The following is a 20,452-nucleotide window of genomic DNA, read 5'->3' on the forward strand; positions in this document are numbered from 1 at the left end:
GCATCAAAGAGGTGTACTAGATGATGAAGGATGTCCCAAATCTGCAAGTAGTTGTCAAAGCCAAACTAGCTCGCGAGCTGCTAAAGATGCAGCAACATATTCGGCATCAATTGTAGAAACCGCAACACATCGTTGTTTCTTGCTGGACCAAGAAACCAAACATCCATTTACAAAGAAACAATTCCCACTTGTAGATCACATGGATAAGTGTTAATTTTCCCAATCAAATTCTGTATATCCAATAAGGTCAAGATAAGTTGAAGAAGATAAAGAAGAATCCTCTCGACGACGATAAATAAGACCAAATTCCTTAGTACCCTTGAGGTACTTAAGAATACGTTTTGCAGCACTCCAATGAATAGTGGAAGGGGAAGAAAGATATTGTCCCAAAAAGTTAGTTGCAAATAAAATCTCTGGTCTTGTGTTTAAACCAATAAATTGAAGACAACCAACAAGATTAGCAAAAGGTTGATGAATGGTTGATTCTTCATTGCGTGTTGTAGATGTACCCTTGGTAGAGCTCGATTGAATGGGAGTGTTGGCAGAGTGCGCATTTGTCAACCCAAACTTCTTAACAATATCATTAATAAACTTTGTCTAGCGAAGAAGAAGAATGCCTTGTTGTCGGTGTCATTGAACTTGAATACCCAAATAAGAATGTATCTCACCAAGATCCACCATTTCAAATGTAGTCGATAAAAGCTTCTTCATAGCATCCAAGAAAGCAATATTATTTGACACAAGAATAGTATCATCAACATATAGAGCAAGAATAAAAAAACATTTGTCCTCCCTTTTGATGTAAAGATTTGGGTCAACAAAACCTGCAACAAAACCTTTAGATGTGAGGAACTGATCAATCTTAATATACCAAGCACGAGAGGCTTGCTTCAATCCATATAATGCACGATGAAGCTGGCATACAAGATGCTCCTTTCATGAAATCATAAAACCTTCAAGTTGCTCCATATAGATTTCTTCTTTAAGATCTCCATTGAGAAAAGCCGTTTTAACATGTATTTGGTGAATTTCTAGATCAAATAGTGTTGCAAAAGCCAAAAGCATACGAACAGTTGTGGAGTGCACAATAGGAGAAAATGTTTCTTGATAATCTACTCCTGCAATCTGCAAGTAACCTTTTGCAACAAGTCGTGCTTTGAACTTATCAAACGAGCCATCAGCTTTGGTCTTGGTTTTATAAACCCATTTACATTTGATAGGAACACGATTTGGGGGGAGTTCAGTAAGAATCCATGTACCTTTGGAGATTAAAGAATCATACTCAGCTTGCATAGCTTCTTGCCATTGATCCCTTTGAGACGAATTGATAGCTTCCATATACGATATTGGATCCTCTTGGACAGACATAGCATCATCAAAGACATCATATTCAATAGAATAGAATCCATGCTCTATCTCAATAGGAAGATTGACATAGATCTCCAAATTTTCATCAATCTTCTTTGGAGGTGAAGGAGGTTTATGATCATCAAAATTAGTAGACTCACAAAGCAAGTAAGGAAATGCACTAAGAAAAGACTCTGTATCATTTGAAACATCTGACAACCATGTGCCACCCATAGTCTTCTCATCAAATATAGCATCACGACTAATGATAACCTTTTGAGTAGAAGGATCATAAAATTTGTAACCTTTGGAATGATCTGAATAACCAAGAAAAATAACCTTCAAACCTAGAGGATCCAACTTATGTCGAGTGTCCTTGGGCACATGAATATAAGCAATGCAGCCAAATGTGCGAAAGTGAGAGACTGAAGGTATCTTCCCTGTCCAGATTGTTATAGGAATTTTACCAGCAGGTGCAGTTGTTGGAAGATGATTTTGAATAAAAACGGCTATTAGAAGTACTTCAGTTCAAAATTCGAGACAAACCAGAGTGTATAAGCATGCAACGTATAGCATTAAGAATAGTGCGATTTTTGCGCTCAGCAACACCATTTTGCTGAGGACAATAAGGAACTGTAAACTCATGATGAATACCTTGATCCTTACAGAAGTCATCAAATAGATTGGATACATATTCACCGTCATTGTCACTGCGAAGCGTCTTTATAGAGAATCCAGTTTGAAGCTCCACACTTATCTTGTATTGTTTAAATATAGATAAAGCCTCAGACTTATGTCGAAGAAGATAGACATGTGTGTACCGTGAGAAATCATCAATGAAAGTTATAAAATATCGATATTGAGACTTTGAGGCAGGAAAAGGACCACAAATATCAATATGAACCAAATCCAAGAGAGCACAGGAATGTGATGAAGTAGAAGTGTGGAAAGGCGAACGATGGTGTTTTCCAAGTGCACAGTACTCACATATTCCCATACGTGGATGAGATTTAAGATCCATATCTTGCATAAGACCATGATGATGAAGATCAAGAATTTTGGCAAAATCGGAGTGTGCAAATCGTTGATGCCATAATTTGCAATCTACATCTCCAGGGGCAGTAACAACATTTGCAACTGTATCGTTCAATGATAACTCAAATAGATTACCATGTCGAGGAGCCACTGCTATAGTATGTTCGTCTTTCTCTATATGATATTGATTATGATCAAAGCCAACAAACAAACCAAGATCAACTAGATGAGAAACAGAAAGAAGATCTCTTTGCAAATCTGGAACATGAAGAACTCCTCTTAATATTCTAGTGGATGAAACAGTCCCCAGATATAAATCGCCCACTCCTTTGACTTAACAAGTCGTATCATCCGCAAGGTAAACAAACTTCTTGACAAGAAGAGAATGATAATTGTGAAGCCACTGCGATTGATATGTCATGTTTCCAGTGGCACCTGAATCAACGATGAATAGAGAACCATCATGAACATGAAGTACCTTTTCTGGAGAGATATCATGATGGACGAAATTGAGCTCTTGATGAGTATGATCATCATTAGTTGTAGTTTGTTGAACAATATAAGCTCGAGAACGTTCTTCATCATATCTGCGTTTATAACAACGACGAGATGGATGATCTGTATGTGCACAATAATCACAAGGAGGAAAACTTTTGAACGAGCGAGGTTGCTTTGTAGTAACTCTATGCTCCTCATCATATTGACGTGCCCAACAATCAGAAGCCACATGGCCTTTCTTATCCTAATAAGAACAATGTTTGTTAGGATAAGCAAGACAAGAAGATTTACTACCTTGATTAGAGCATCCATCCTGCTGAAAACGTGAAGCGGGACGCTTGCGAGCAACAAAAGAAGCATCAAAATCCCTTTGTTCGCGAGTGACCAAAACAACATTGGATTTTTCCAAATGATGCTCATGACGTTGAGAATATTCAATAAGAGATATACATGCTTTGTCAAAGTGGATATCATCCTTGTTTGACAAAATAGTGATGATAGAGCGCCGGCAGCACCAAGCTGATTGATAATGTCTTTAAAAGCCTCGATATGAGAGTGCATAGAAGTACCAACCTTATATTGAAGATTCTTCAAACAAGTTTGAAGATATAAAATTTCGGTGACCGATTTCTTCTCAAACGTTGAGATAAGATACTCCCAAACAGCATGAGAGGTTTCCAGATGAAAGACATCCAATATAAGTGACGAAGTACGGACAATGTATAATGATGAGCCGCTTTGTCACAACGAATCCAATCAATATGATCAATTTTCCATTGTTCAAATAACGGGCCATCAGTAATCATAGAATTGTTATTCATCACATCAATAGGTTGAACTGGGCAAGACAGGTCGCCCAAAACAATATCAAATAATTCGTCACCTTCAAGAATTAGCATCATCTTTGCTTTCCACCCAGGAAAGCCTTGTCCTTGGAAGAAGGGAACCGAACGTTGGCCAAACGGATATCCGTTAACAATTATGCAATTGGCCATGCCTGTATGTTGAGAGAAAACAAATAAGATGAGATCGCAAAATCTGCAAACCATGATCAAGACGAGCATAGTTGAGATGCATGACAATCAAAATAGGGAGATGCACGTAAGAACAACAAAAAGTATTGAGTGACTAAAAAGAAAGCTTGAAATAGAGAGACGTAACGTGCAAGACGAGATGACGTGTATAAGAAATATTTCGGTAGAGCAAAGAACATGAACGATAATAAAACATTGCTAAAAATGGCAAGATGTTTGCTTGTCGTAATCAACGTCATTAACGAAGAACTGTAATTGGGGATTAACGAACTGTAATTAGAATTACAGTTTTAAATAAAGAATCGCAGATTCGAGTAGAATTGTTGTCTTGAATCCTGAACTGTCATAACTTTTGATCCAGAACTCCAATTGACAAGCAATTTTTAAAGAAAAAATTAACTAATACTTCTAATTTGAACAAATTCATGTATCAAATCATCACTTGTGCAAAGAATTCAATCAAGTATAAACAACTTATCTTCCTTGTTGTTGCTACGCATCCATAGCTCTGATACCATGTTGAGAGAGAGAGAGAGTACGAGAGAGATACACAAGACATGCTTCCAAAGAATGATTCATATTGATGTAGAGTTAGTATATATAGGTGAGACCCAAGTCAAGTGAGAGATGATATATATAGTTGTAACAACTAGGAGATCATTTAGTGTGTTTGTATCATATACGTATACCCATTCTTATGTTTATATAATGGCAAGTACCTTTGTCACTAAAAATTTCAAGGGCACTGAATGAGTTTTTGAGTTTGTCCACAAAAAATGGCATCAGATGAGTGTTGACAAGAAAGACTACTCCTCCATCGCTGCATTTGTCCTCTCCTTATGGATGCATGTAGGGGAAAAGGGTAGGAGGTGACCTCCCTCAACACTTCAAATTCCAAGTCACTTAGGATGGTGGGAAATCGAAGCATAGTCATATGCCACATAGGTAAAGTAAAAGAGTATTGATGTCGAAACTATTTGTAAGGCTCTCTTCTTTGATAGGAACCAAGAAGAAAGACATAAATTTTTTAGGTAATCTAAAGCAAGCATTCTATGTCAATGGAAGCTTTATGCACTATTGAATTTTTTTCTACTTGATGGGGAAGGTGCTAATAGATCCAAGACAAAACATCAAGACAAAACATCAAACCATCCTACGATAGGGGTACTGCATCCAATGAGTATCAAGAGAGCATATACATGTCACAATTAGTCCTATTGTCTCACTATAATATATCTAACAAATGGCTCATGTATCATCCAATGATAAGAGGCATGAAGTGTCTTAAATTAATGGTTGATGTGAGAAGTGACAGTCAAACTCAATGAGACTAAGCTTCAGTCTCAATCCAAGTGCATTCTAGAAGCATGGCCAAGTATATGGCATCAACCATAGACATTAGTATAGCATGCAAAGTAATCAATAAGCATCAACAAGCAATAAGCATGAGTTTCTCTGACAAAATAGCATTCAACCCTACTTATTATAGAAGTGAAAACCTCTATAAAATTGAGTAAATGAGTGCTCAAATTAGTCCAATAGCATGCCAAGACATTGACATAGCATCCCAAGTGATCTCACATCAAATAGACATCTCAAGAAGCATAAGTGACCTCCAATAAACAATGAGTGAAGGGTTTTCCCAAATTGTATTACAAGTCATTAAATTGTTTGTTGCAACGTAGACAAGATGGAAAACGAAGAATGTCCTGTTGTTCAAGATTGCGAGGCATATCTTAATCAATGTGTCCCATGTTCTTGCTCTCAATGCAAGTTGGCAATTAGACGAACACGCCGATTGTCTTTAGAACATGTACGACGATTTGGCGAGTTTCAATCTAAGATCATTGATCAGGCGATTGCGAATTTTGAGAAAACGGTAATTTGAAGTTAATTTCAATCATGCATTGTACTCGCAAGCTAATTGAATACCATATATAATAAGATTGGGTCTTGCTTTTCTATCCAGGGAGGTGATGTCTCGTCCCAAGGGGGAGTGCACCCTTTGCGGCCAATTAGAAGAGTACGTGGGCATGCGTTGGATGGAGTGCAGGAGCCAATCCACCACTCGCAAGGCCAATCTATACCGTCAATGCCAAAGGAGACAGGCAACCTTCCAGACCTACCTACAATCTTGGAGCCTGAGATGGAGGCAATGATCGATGCCTTGATTCCCATGGATGTCGAGACTTCTAATCTGCTTAGAGAGGAAGCATCCATACCATTATATGATGGGTGCCGAGTATCTCGGCTAAAGACACTGCTTGCATTCTTAAGTGTGCAAGCAAAATACGGGTGGAGCAATACGAGTGTGACCGAGTTGTTCAGGTACCTTGTACATACACTTCATTGATTTATTTTTTCGGTACTATTATTACAAAAATTTGTGCTTTTTCAAGGTGTTTTATGATTTTTTTCAGGTTATTGAAATATCATATATTACCACCTGCAAATACCATGCTTGAGTCTCGTGATGATGTACGACATGTTTTATGGAAGCTTGGCATGGACTACAATAACATCCATGCATGTATCAACGATTGCTATCTGTTTTGAGGAGAATATGAGACTATGGAGACATGTCCAAAGTGTGGTGCTCACAGGTATCGACAGGACTTGCAAGGGCAAACCATCCCTCAAAAAGTTCTCAGACACTTTCTTCTCATCCCCTGCATAAATCACATGTTTCATACGTCTGGCATGGCGAGCTTGACAACGTGGCATGCGCAGAATAGGTCCACGGATGGAGTTCAACGAATATCAGCGGATTCGCGTGCATGGAGCCACATTGACTCTACCTTCCCAGGCTTTGCCCGAGAGCCAAGGAATCTTCGGCTCGGTCTCGCAATGGATGGCATGAACCCATTCGGTCTGCGCTCAACTTCTTATAGTGTGTGGCCTATAGTCCTTGTCAACTACAACATCTCTCCATGGCTTTCTACGAAGAAAGGACATCTCATCCTTAGCTTGCTCGTCCCAGGCCACTACAAAGTAAAAAATATGGACATGTATCTTCGTCCATTAGTCGATGAGCTTAAGATTTTGTGGGAGAAGGGGGTCACTATGCAAGATATGAGCAGGCGCGATGGTCGCGGTCAGCCAATATTCGAGCCATTCTCATGTGGATGATGCATGACTTTCTAGGATTGGGAGAGTGCTCAGGTGAGCAGGCCTCTGTTCTCGCTGGTAATATCTATATTTTATCTCTTTCAATCAGGTGTTCACTAGGTCGTGGTGTTGGAACAGGTCTGGTTACCTCAGGTTATCATGCATGTCCATTGTGCGGGCCACAGTTAGACTCCCGAAGGTCAGAACCATGAAGAAGATGGTATATCAAGGACACGCTGCTTTCTTGCCGAAGGATCATGAACTCAGGGAAGGTTTCCTTGGACGACCTCCAACACGTATGAACGCCGCAAGCTGGTACGAACTGAAAATGGTCCACGCGGAATCACATCTAAATGGAATGCGGTGGTTCTCAGTTTTCTACGAGTAACCATATTGGACCCACTTACATGTCAACCACTTGTTGGATCCCATGCATATTTTCAAGAATGTGGATAGCTTGTTATGGGACCACATCATAGGAAAGAGAGACACTATAGGGGCATGAATGGATTTGAAGGAGGTAGGTAAGATGGAGGCGCTTTGGCCGTAGTCTGTTGATGGTCGCGTGCAGCCTCCTCGCGATCCTTGGTTTTTTTCCACTAAAGAAGAGCGCATTGTGAAGCAAGTAATCAAGTCTATCCACACTCCAACGGATATGATGCGTTTTCTCATGTCCACATTTTCTAAAGACGACCAATTATCAGGGCTAAAATCCCATGACTGGCATAAGATATGTCAAGTTTGTACTATGAATGGATTGTAATTAGCGTGGGCATTTTACTATTTGGAATGTAGCCATTATTCATAATGCTTTCTCATTTGTGGCAGTTTGTACTACCGATCACGATCGCAGGATGTCTTACTCCAGAAATACACGAGGCCATTTACAAGTTGTCAACTTTGGTGCAATGGATCTCACGGAAGGATATTATGACATCCTCTATTGAATCCAGGAGGCCGGGAGCAGTGGAGACGGTCTGTCTCTTTGAGAAATACCTGCCCACAAGCATGCTCATGATACAGGTCCACCTTCTTGTGCATCTTGTGGATGAAGTGGAGATTGCTGGACCTGTCCATACGTGATGGATGTTCTTCTTGGAGCGCTTCATGAAAACCCTGAAAGGCTTTATGCGACAATGAGCTCGGCCAGAAGGTAGCATGGCCGAAGGTTGGTTTGTGTCTGAAGCGCTAGTGCATATTTCACAATGGCTACCAACGGTGGAACCAGATAATGAAATGCTATGGTCGCTGAAGGACAATGATAGACTAACTGGAGATGTGGTGGTTGGAAATGGGGTAGAAAAAAGAATGGATGCCTCAATGGAAGAGAAGGTGAAACGCTTTTGTATGTTGCACCATGCCTCTATGGAGACGTGGCTCGCCAAGTACCAGATCGCTAGGCAAGATCGAGAGGAAGCGCAAGATGAATTCCGACGTAGTACGCGTCATCGACCGATTTGATATCCCGAAGGCATGGAGAAGATGTCATGGTTTATGTCAACGCAATGGTTGCATGGAGCCTTGACCACAACGTCTCACGAAGGGACAGAGGTCTCAATGGAGGAGTGGGAATTCTCGAGGGGATGTAGTCCAAAGGTGATGAGGGGTTTAGAATCTGCCGTATCTAAATTTTATATAAGACATCTACTTTGAGTGTTTCAATGTACAGTACAAAACATATAGTGCAGCGTGGTCATGCGGACAGCATTTTTGCGTGGAGCGTATTGACAAAATGCGCTCCACAATGGACTGTGGTGTCATGGCAAGGTTTGAGCAAGAGAGCCGGCGACAAGAAATGGATCCGAACACGGTTGTGGATGAGATGGAGTATTTTGGGAACTTGCAAAGTATTGTTACGGTGGATTACTGTAGCTTCTCCATGATAGTATTCGATGTGCAGTGGTTTAAAGTGGTACTTGGAGGAGCTAGAGCAATAGTTCCGATGAGGTCCATCTGGATTTCTTGAAATAGATTCCGAAAAAAAATGGACGGATTTGCGCAACATCTTTGTGTTGTTAGCCCGTTGTGAGCAGGTGCATGGACTCATTTGCTTGCTAATTGTATTACAACATGGTTTATGTCACAATGGTTTGAACTCTCTTGTACGTGTTTGTGAACATGTAATCTTCTATCCAAACCCCTGACAACCTCGATGGTGGTATGTTATACCTTCAACTTCCTGAAGTGTGAGAGTATATGATCAAAGCGATGTTCTGAGCATAGATGAAGATAATATGCAAATAGAGGGATCGATATTGCAAGGGGTAGAGGCCGTCGAAAGCTTGGAGCCAGCATCGGCTAACAATGATGGAAATACAGGAGTCCAAGAATTCTTTGAGAATGAGGCAGACTCATTCTTTTGTGGTGATATGTCTATCGACCTTCCAGTGTATGCAGAGTTGTGTCAAGAGATTGACATGGAACCATAGGATACTTCATACTTGGAGCATCCACTTACTCAATTCGTTGATCAATCGCTTATAAGGGTACATAAGATATGCATTTTAAGTGAGATTTTTTAAAAATGATTTATATTACTGTGCTTTATATGATTTAAATTGATTATTTTAACATCATTTTTTATCTATGTAGGTGACATTTTCAGGATGAGTCGAGGGATGAGCAATGAGGAGTTACATGACATCTTTGCACGCATATCTCCAGACCAGATCGCCAAATTCAGAGAGATAGCAAACCAGGAGCTGTCTCGGTCTTCGTCAGGGAGCTTTGCTAGATCTGCTTCAGTGCGATCCGATGCTTCGGCTTCGAGTAGACAATCTCAACGCTCACGACTTGGGCCAGAGGGAGGGAGTGCATCGAGATCAGGGGGATGCTGCAGAGATACAGAGGCAGTGAGCCCGCGGTCGACACGGGATACAAGTGCGACTCCTCACTCTCGTGGCTCAGGTGGATGCTCTGGAGACACAGACGTGGTGTCTCCGTCTCATCATTCAGCTGGAGCCGCGTCACCTTCAGGATTTGTCACACCTATGGGGACGTCTACTCCAGTTACTCCGGCTTTTGCGCAACCGTCAGTAGGTGGCACCCCTGTGGATGCCACTCTGAGAGAGATTACCCCCATCGGTACACCAGATGCAAAGGGGTCTCTTGGATATACCTAGGAGCGTGGACACACATGGGAGAGGACCCATCTTAGGCAGACTCCTGGAGGTTATGGATATCTGGTCGATAATAGGTCAGGAGCCATCATCATGAATGATGAGGGGATGAGGGCGATGGCTCGCATGAGAGAGTTGTGCCAATAAGTTTTTCGGCACAACGTCTTGGATCATTGGAAGAACATATCGGAGGGGAGCAAGAATTACATAGTAGTATCCTTGCACGAGGAGTTTCCGGTGCCAGCCGTAGTAGATAGATTCTCTACGGGCTGGATGATGGATTGCATGCATGCATACATGTCACATAGACGATCCGACGCATGCAAGGCAATCAAGAGTGGGGTTGCAAATCTCGAGTGGTTAGATGCAGATGACTGGCGCCGACTGAGGGAGGAGGCTACAGATTCTCCAGGACGTTGGAGTCAGCAGCGCGAGGTAGTGAGGACACGACTCGAGGCCGGAGTGGTCCATCATCTTGGGAGTGGCGGCCATAGGACATATTTGGATGACTTTGTAAGTTTTTCTTTTGTTTTGCTTGTTTATTTTTTTGAAATATTCTTTGTACTGACTTTGCAACACTTCGTTACAAATTGCGATTCGACTGGCCTTGAGACTCAATATGCAGAGAGGCACGGTCTCAGGGCATTGATCGACCGATTGTATAGACGCGGCGGCCTTGTAAGTCACTCATCTTTCTTATCTGTAGTTACCATGAGATATTTGAATGCATTATTGTATGGTGGATTGATGTGTTGTTTCTTTTTCTGTAGAGTCCGTTCGATGCTCCTTTGTGGCGGGACGAGCTTTCGGGGGACGAGGATGCGTAGCTTGCCCTTGGATCCGTGGAGCTCATACACCTTTATTTTTGAGTCGCCTGATCTATGTAGACATGTTCTATGTATTAGTGATATCCTGCCATGATTGTACCAGTCGCTTTTTATGCGATCATGTATTTATTTTATATATCAATTTTATGATTTTAGTATACATTGTTTTTGTTTGCAAGCGCATTGTACACAGTAGTGCATAAACTATTTTGTATAGCTCTCATAAAGCACACAGTGCCACAAATTTTTTTTTTCCCTATTACCATCACTATTAGCATCGCAAATTTTACTGCTCGCATTTGCGACGCTGATAACGACGCCAATACCGACGCTGATAGTGACGGTTTGCGACGTGTATAGCGATGCCAATACCAACGTTTCTATGGCATCGTTAATAATGATGCTTTTTGCGACGATGGGGAAAATTTTGTTTTTTGTATTTTCGTCGCTTTAAATGTCGGTATAAGGCCTATATCTTGTAGTGACCTTGCGTCTCACCCTTTCTTCTTCTTCTGCTATTCTGTCCTCCCGACCTTCTGCATCTCCTTCTGTCGCTGCCTTCTTCAGTCACTTCGTCTTCCTCCTTCTTCCTCACTTCCGCTGATTTCTGCCCCATCCTTCTCCTCTACTTTGGCAGATTTTAGATGAACCTTGGACCTTGTTCACAACTCCCTCCTCTTCTTTTGCATACTTCTTGCTCAACTTTTTCCATTCCTTGAGCAATGCAAGGAAATCCTCTACAACTTCATTCCGAACTTGAGTTTCTAGATGATTGTGTTTCAATCTTTGTCTGGTACGCAGCAGAATCTCCATTCTGTTGTTGCTGCATTGAAGAATCGTTGGATATGGTCGAGCTTGAATCATTTCCTGAATCATGGTCCCAATCCATCCATGGGCTCCCATGAATCCTCACTTGCTCCATATCCTTTCCAATGCACCTTAAACTCGAGTCCTGATTTTTTCGAGGCAGAAGAACCAATACAGCGGATGCCTATCATTTTCTCAACTTCAAACTTGCCATTCTGTAAAGCACTATCTTCTTCAGCTTCTTCCCCTTCTTCCTCACTTTCACAACGTTCCAATACTGCAGCAAAATATAATCCAAAGGTCCTCATGTAATAGAGTAGACATGCTTTTATCCCTTATGTACTTTGCAGAACATCCAAGGACGAATGCCAAAGCTTCACCGATCACACTGCCTTTTTTCTCCCTTAATTCTGAAAAAGTTTTGTTCTTTCTATCTATCTATGTTTGATTTTGCTGCAGCATTTGTTTAAGTGATCTGTACTCCCGTTGTAAGGATAACCCCTTTCTCATCTCAAAGTCATGCCATCTTTTGGCAGAGTCAACTGCCGATGTTCACCACATACAATCTGAAGGTTGTTCATCCAGATCAGTTGGTCAATCTGGATAAGCATCACCATCTATGAAAAAATCAGAAACACCATCATCCACGCCTTTTGGAATTTCACAACAATCCATAATCATGACTTCAGGGATTGTGCTCTATGCTGCGCACAGCTCCCATCCCTTTAATGACCTTTCCAAACACAACATGCTTCCCATCTAAGTGAGAGGTTCAAGTGGTTGTTATAAGAATTGGGACCCGTTTGTGTTTGGTCCTACTTAAGTCCTCCTAAAATCAAGGCCAGAAAAGCTATATGGCCATTGAAACCCCTGGTTTCTTTAGTGAAAAAATCAACACATTCTTCTCTTGTCACAAGCTCTGAAACCTGGTTTAGAGGACATTATCTAGATTTTCATCAGTTTTGCTGGATTTTTTCTCAGTGCTGACTATGAACTTGCCATCCTTTGGAATGCTAGGAGCAAAACTATTCTTGGAATTTTTTTTTCATGCAATATGCCCTAATAGGAATATGATTTGAAAGAAAACTCCGTGCACAACCATACATGATTTGAGAAAACATGCAATTGATCTATGATATGCAATCAATCAATCATTCTACACACAAAATAATGTATGCATTCAAGAATTGTGCCTAGCCTATATAGATGTGATCGTGCGTCATGCAAAATGCAAACAGAATTCCTTATTAATTTAAAATCCTTATCCTCACCTCTCAACTCTCATAAAAAAGATATGATATACTCCGCTCCACCCATCCAAAATCTCATAATCACTCTAGAAAGTGGTGGTCCTCAAGATGTTGACCAATTATGAACAACCCTTCTCACAATTGATGGCGTTCTTCACGACCCTCTAACTCACCCAACCACCTTACACCCCCAACCAGAGGTTCCTAACTTTGTGATGAACATCCCAAATGGTGTGTGCAAGAAATGTGCGTGCTCAATGACACGTGCTTTCTCATGTGCGCGTGCATCTAAGATTTACTGCATATAGTTGCAGCGGACCTCATGCCGTGCTAGTGCTCAATGATGGTGCAAAAGTGCATAATCCCAACCCATGGCATGAAAGTATTTGATAAGAACAGGAGACGACCCCCGAGTGCAATGCATCAACAAGTGCAATGTGAAGTGCTCGTGAATCCATTATCCCCGTGATGTGCAAAAGTCTGGACAAGAAAACATAACTAGCTCTTGAATGTTCAGTAGCTATTGACAAACAAAAGCTTCATCCTGCTCAAAAAAATACCAAGCTCGACTAAGGCTATCAAGTTTCACACTCAACAAATCAAACAACATGACAGAAACGAATCCTATGCTGATCAAACACAAGAAATCCAAATACAAAATAACAAAACAATCTGTCACGCAAATAACTAAGCTAGCAAAAATCAAACCTAACTACAGTTTTTACTAGGGGTTTTCAGTTCTCGAAAAAATGCTTGACATATTTAGCCCTCCCCCTAGTTTACAAACATTCAAGTGCAGCATTTGCTTTCATAAAATGATGCAACATCTATCATCCATTCTGTTTCCTCATTCTTTTGCTGAAATTAGCGTTCTGACCACTCCGCTATTTGTATTGTCATTAACCTTGATATGTACTTCTTTAATCAATATCCATTTATCCTTTGCTTATGTGCCTTCCCATCCAAATTTTCTAATGCATAAGTTCCATTTTTAAAAACTTCAGAAACCCTGAATGGTCCTTCCCACTTTGTTTGGAATTTCTTTTGGAAAGTATGATCCAATTTACTATTGTATCTCAAAACTAAATCCCCTTTGTTTATATTTTTGTTTTTTATCTAATCTTTTGTAAAAAAAAATCTTGACTTTTCTCATATTGATCACACACTTCTTGTCTCTTTAATTGTGCTTCTTGTAATTGTATCAACCTTTCTGTGAAATAATTATTTTCCTCTCCTTCAGTCAACTTTTCAATCATCCTTCAAGCCGGTATTTCTACTTCTATAGGTAATAAGGCTTCCTTTCCATAAACTAGTTTAAAGGCAGAATAGCCTGTACTTTCTTTTCTTGCTAATGGATAAGCCCACAAAGCACTTGGCAATTCAATATCCCATGTTTGTGGACGATCCTTTGTCATTTTAGTCAGCATTCTTATTAACTCCCCGTTAAATCGCTCGTTGAGACCATTACATTGAGGATAGTATCGTGAAGCAAATATTTTTGTTATTTTCATTTTCTCACAAAGATAGTCTATTAATTCTCCCTTAAAACCTGGTCCTCTCTCTGACAAAATCTCTAAAGAAGTTTCAAATTTACAGCATATATCTTCATAGATAAATTTTCCCACATCTATGGCTTTGATGTTTTTTATAGCCTTAGCTTTTGCCCATCGAGAAAGATAATCAACTGCTATCAAAATATATGTTTTTCCTCGTGAAGTATGTGATAATGGACCAATTGCATCAATTTCCGATTTTTCAAAAATGTCATATGCAAGAATTTTTTTTCTTGTTTTAGGTTTCAATATTCTCTTACTCATTCTTTAACATTCATGATAAGATTTGCACCAGTGATTAACATCTTTTTGAATGCTTGGCCACATATATCCTTCAGTTAAAATCTTTTGCAAAGTTATTTTGTAAGAATAATGTCCCCCACATGCCCCCTCATGATTTATTTCTAGAATGTGATATATTTCTTCTTTCCAGGGTACTCTTCTTAAAATTAAATCCACTCCTTTAGCATAAAGGACATCGTTCACCATTTTATATCTTCCAGCTCTTCTTAAAAACCCATATTTTTTGTTTTTTCAAATACTAGAAGGTACTTTCCATGTTAACAAAAATTATTCTTCCAAGTCAAGAGCTTCTCTTCCCCTATAAAGAGGAAGATCTGCTTTCATTACAAATACTTGAAATTTTGCTAATTGGGCTGCATTGTGAGCTTCCTAATTTTCTTCCTTGGAAATATGTTTCAAACTCCAAGCTTCAAACTTTTTTTAATCTCTTCGAATGCTATTACACAACCTCTTCAATTTGGGATTTTTGATCTCCCAAACTCTGAGTATTTGCTTTACTAATAGTAAAGCATCACCTCTAATTCTCAACCTTCGAATTCCCATTCTTCGACAAATCATAATGGCTGCTTGTCTATTCCTCCTGAAGATGCTTGCTGTGCCTTACGATATGATCCATCAAAATACATCAAGAATGAGTTTTCTATTTCTGGTTTTTCTTCTTCTTTTTCTCCAAATTTTCCTTTAAGTAAAAAAGAGCTTCCTCTATAGGTTAAAAGGTCTGCTATTGTAGCCCTAGTTGAGTCCTCAACCTGGAATCTATATTGAAATTCTTCTAGTTCAACAATCCATTTCACAACTCTTCTTGATAAGTTTGAGTTATTTACCAATTGTGGTAATAGTGTATAGCTTGTTAAAATAGTAAAGGATTTTGGTAGTAGATATCTCCTAAACATTCTACAAGCAAATATTACACTTAACATTACCAGTTCTATTTCTGCATATGTTTTTTCTATTTGCAACTTCACTCGACTTGCAAAATAGATGAGTCTCATATATCTAGAATTCCTTCCTTGTTGCATTAGAATTGCTCCAATAGCATCTTCCCCAACTGAAGGATTCACAAAAAACTCCATTTCCCAATCAGGTGCTTGAACTGATGATGCATGACTCACAGTTTCCTTCACCTATTGAAACACTTGTTCAGCCTCTTTAGTCCACTCTAAAGGATCCTTCTTGGCTACCATCTGTAACGCATAGAGTAATAAGATGCCAAAGGAATGAATCTTGATAGATATCTTACCTTATGAATGAATTTCATAAGTTCTTTAGTATTTGCAGGTGATACTAAGGTTACTAGGGCTTCTACTTTTTCACGATCAGGTTCTATTCCATTTTCTGAAACTACATGACCAACAAGTTTCACTTTTGGTTGAGCTATTTTGCATTTTGTTGGATTTAGTTGACAACTGTAACTATCCAATCTTTCAAATACTTTTCCAAGTTTTTCACAATGTTCTAATCTTGTACTATGAACACAAATATCATCAATAAAATCTCTAACAAACTTCCCTAGGTAAGGAGCTAACACTCTATTTATCCTCCCTTGATACCAGGCTAGTCCATTACTAAGTCCAAAAGGTAAAACTTCATAGCAAAAACAACCCTATGGTGTTATGAAAGCCGTTTTCCTTTGATCTTCTGGGTCAATGGGTAATTGAAAATATCCGGAGTATCCATCACAAACATTATACCTTTCAAAACCTACAACTGAATCTAAGATTTCTTCTATGAATGGTAGCGGATAATGATCCCTTCTTGTGACAAAATTTAAAGGCTTATAATTAACACAAATTCTCCAGCCTCCCATTTTCTTTGATGCTATAACTATTGTGCTTACCCATTTTGAATCTTCTACAGGATAAATAAACCCGGCTTGCAACAATTTATCTACTTCTTCTTTCAAGACTGATATTTGTTCCAAAGTCAGGGGTTTTAACTTTTGACATACTGGTTTGGCATCTTCTTTCAGTTCTATTTTTAGCCCTTCCCCTTTCATTCCTCTGATTCTAAGTATGAGGTTGCAAAAAGGTTGGGATATTTATTTATAAGTGAATGATATTGTTCTCTTTCTCCATCTGTCAAATCTTGACTTTACGTTTTTTTCCAGAAACTCTCTTTTTTTTGTTGAAACTTGAGGTACTTCCATTAAATTTTCTAGTTCCTCTAGTTTCCCTTCTTCATCATCTTTAAAAAACCCATCCTTTTTATTTCCTTTGGTTTTAACATTTATGTTTTGGACTTTTTGTGAATGTTCTTCTTCTAAAGTTGATTTTTCATCTTTTAAGAGGAACAAAAGTCCTTTTTCTTTAGAAGGAAGATTTAAAATAGGACTTTTTTTGTTTTTTGATACCCTTGAAACCATTGATGGTTCGATATGAGTTATTGACCTCACTCTATTTTATAGGGATATTTCCTTCTTCTTTTTATTATTTTTTTCCATTATTATAGATTAAATTTCTGGATCTCAATCACTTTCTGAACTTCCCTCCTCAGTTTCATCTTCTTCTTCCGTACTCACTTTCCTCTTCTTCTTCCTCGCTAGTATCCTCATTCACTAATTCCTTTCTCAAGGCCATATCAAACTTCTTTGCTACTCCTCTACGGTCATAAATTGTTAAAGTTCCTTTTCCCCAATCTTGTATCGCTCGTGCTTTCCTAAGCCAGGGTCTACCCAGAATAAGCGGAAATGCTCCTAATCCTTCTGGCATAACATGACAAGTAATTTTCATAGCAACTCCATAAACCTTGATTTCAAGATTTTGAATTATTCCTATGCATTTCACTTTAGCATGATTTCCAAGCCTAATTCGAAAACCGGATCCTGCCACTATTCGAAGTCCAAACTGTTCTACACATGCTTGGGTAATCACACTGACTTGTGCTCCTCCATCTATGTATGCCTCTCCTATATTTTGATTTTTGTACCAAGCATCAACTACAGGAAAAATATCCGATAACTCCTCTAAACTCAAAACTCTTATAGTACCTTTTTTTCTTTCTCTCCCTTTTGGATTTACTAATTTCTTCCATTGTCCTCTCATCCTAGGGCACAACTCCATCAACTGAGCAAAAGACATATCAGCTTTCCTACCCATCATATCTTTCTTTAGATCATAGTCACTTTCTCCTTCTCCCAAAGGAATATCAGTAGTATGATAATGTTTTCTAGGTACTCTTGATCTATTTTCTTCATTTTTCTCTTTCTTCTCTCCTCTCTTTGTTTTTCTCCCTCTTTCCTCACCAGCCTTACTAGTTTCAGGTTCATCTCTCTCAGCATCTCTTCTTCTTTTAATTGTAGGCATAATATCAACAGTTTTATTTTCTTCTTTTTTTTTCTAAAAGAATACAATTTATGGAACTTTTCCCTTTCTCTTCCTCATTTAACTTAGATTCTTGAGAAGTAGAATCATTTTTTATTTCTATCCCAAAATCATTCTGTCTGTTAGGCAAATTTTGATGTAAAGGATGCTCTAGGTGGATATGGACAGTTTGTACTTATATGACCTATCTCTCCACATGAATAACAAGTTACCATTGGTCTATGAAAATATCATCTACCATTTCCTCCTCTTCCCCCTCTCAAATTTTCTTGATTTGGTTGTCCCATTAGTCCTCCATTGCCTCTTCCTAAGCATCGACCTCTCAATACTCCTAGCCTCATGTTTTGCATTTGTCCAGATAATTGATCTTCAACTTCTGGTGCTAGTTGAGCATTTTTTCTTGCTAAAACTTGATAATTATGTTCGTCCCTTTGCCAAGTTTGGTCTCTATTATCTATAGGTGTTCTAAATGACTCTCTTTTTTTAATTTTCTCAATTTTTCTCTCTTTTTCTATAGCAATCATTACAACTTCATCAAAAGTACTAGGTTCTTTGATTTCTAGTATCACCTGCAAATACTAATGAACTTATGAAATTCATTCATAAGGTAAGATATCTATCAAGATTCATTCCTTTGGTATCTCAGTTACTCTATCTGTTACAGATGGTAGCTAGGAAGGATTCTTTAGAGTGGACTAAAGAGGCTGAACAAGTGTTTCAACAGGTGAAGGAAACTGTGAGTCATGTATCATCAATTCAAGCACCTGATTGGGAAATGGAGTTTTTTGTGAATCCTTCAGTTGGGGAAGATGCTATTGGAGCAATTCTAATGCAACAAGGAAGAAATTCTAGATATATGAGACTCATCTATTTCGCAAGTCGAGTGAAGTTGCAAGTAGAAAAAACATATGCAGAAATAGAACTGGTAATGTTAAGTGTAATATTTGCTTGTAGAATGTTTAGGAGATATCTACTACCAAAATCCTTTACTATTTTAACAAGCTATACACTATTACCAATTTTGTCCTCATCTCTCCTTCCAAATTTTCAATGAAATTTTTAATTTTTAACATTTCCGGGGCTCTCTCTCCTAGGCCTAAAGATACATTCCAACGATCCCAAAGTCTAGCGTACTCTATGGCAAAAAAATCTATGGTCTGGTCTTCTCTCTTTTGACAAGTTTCTATTTTTCTCCAAAGGTCATGGGAAGTCTCAATTTCTTTAAAACGGTCAAGGAATGCTTGTTTAGTTGTCTCATATTCCATAGGAACAGGAGGATTTCTTAGTCTAAGGGTCTTTTCATGATCTTCAAACCAATTACGACCTTCATCTAACAATTGAAATTTCAGAATTTGGAGTTCAGAGTTGAGTCATTTATTCGCTGGATAATACATCCAAGCTCTAGTTTTTCGAGGAATCGCTGAGGACCCTTCCCCTTTTTACCATAAAATTCAGGAAAAGAACTAGCCATTAAAAAAAACGATTACAAACAAGAAATCAATCCACAAATCACAAAGAAATTCAAAAATTTCGACACTCCTCAAGAAGGCACAAAAAAAGAGATCTTACGCGAGTGGTGATCAAGAACAAGCCTCACTCACAACCCGATAACGAGATGTTAAGGAGTGCCGGTTAGGGTAATTTACTTTGTCGAATGCACAACACAACTTGGAAAATTAAAATATTTGACGAAACACCATGAACCACACAAGACAACTCACAATGAAAGTATCAAAATTTTGACAACAACCAAGTAAACTATATTCTCATACCTTAATAGCCTTGATCCGAAGCTTGACACCACAAAATCTAACTTCTTCCACTTTGACAATAGCACGTCCAAAATAATTCTCTCGCATGCAACCCTCCTCTCACATCTCGCACAAGATGACAAGAAGATACAAGGGAAGGGCCCCTAACTCTCTACTCTCCTCTCCTTTTATAGTTTTTTACATCCTCCCTTACGTTGGATATGCTTTTGCTTTTCCAAAAAGCCTTAGGTTTTTATGTCTTTCAAACTTAAGGCAATTTATTATTTTTAACATTCATAACTTGACGCTCAGGATACCTAAAAACTTTGGAAACTTTAAAGCTTCTTAAAGCTTTAAAGTTGATGCGTTAAGTTAACGCTATCCTTGCTGAACGGTCTGCTTTGTTTCCGTTCATCTCTTCATTGTTTTCTCAGCAAATCTCCTCTGTGTGCCTCTCCAAGCTAGCTCCTTCGTCTTCTCGTCCTCCTGCTTTGAGACTT

The 20,452-nt window shown here is 39.0% G+C and overlaps 1 long non-coding RNA gene across 4 annotated transcripts; it reads right to left on the reverse strand.

The window, feature by feature from the left end:
- Positions 1-1,355: 1,355 nt before the first annotated feature.
- On the reverse strand, positions 1,356-20,106 carry LOC148024268 (uncharacterized). Of its 4 annotated transcripts, XR_015693280.1 has the most exons (3): positions 19,974-20,099; positions 3,454-3,877; positions 1,356-3,124 (listed from the first exon to the last, which is right to left on the reverse strand). It is a non-coding gene; the product is annotated as an uncharacterized LOC148024268 (long non-coding RNA). The 4 variants fall into 4 exon arrangements; XR_015693281.1 differs by lacking the exon at positions 1,356-3,124 and having other exon boundaries at positions 3,227-3,877; XR_015693278.1 differs by lacking the exons at positions 1,356-3,124; positions 3,454-3,877 and adding an exon at positions 11,045-12,392 and having other exon boundaries at positions 19,974-20,106.
- Positions 20,107-20,452: the final 346 nt, after the last annotated feature.

Source organism: Lygodium microphyllum, chromosome 15 (genome assembly GCF_053477565.2).
Source record: "Lygodium microphyllum isolate KBCC chromosome 15, Lygodium_microphyllum_v1.1.10, whole genome shotgun sequence".
Lineage (NCBI taxonomy): Eukaryota > Viridiplantae > Streptophyta > Polypodiopsida > Schizaeales > Lygodiaceae > Lygodium > Lygodium microphyllum.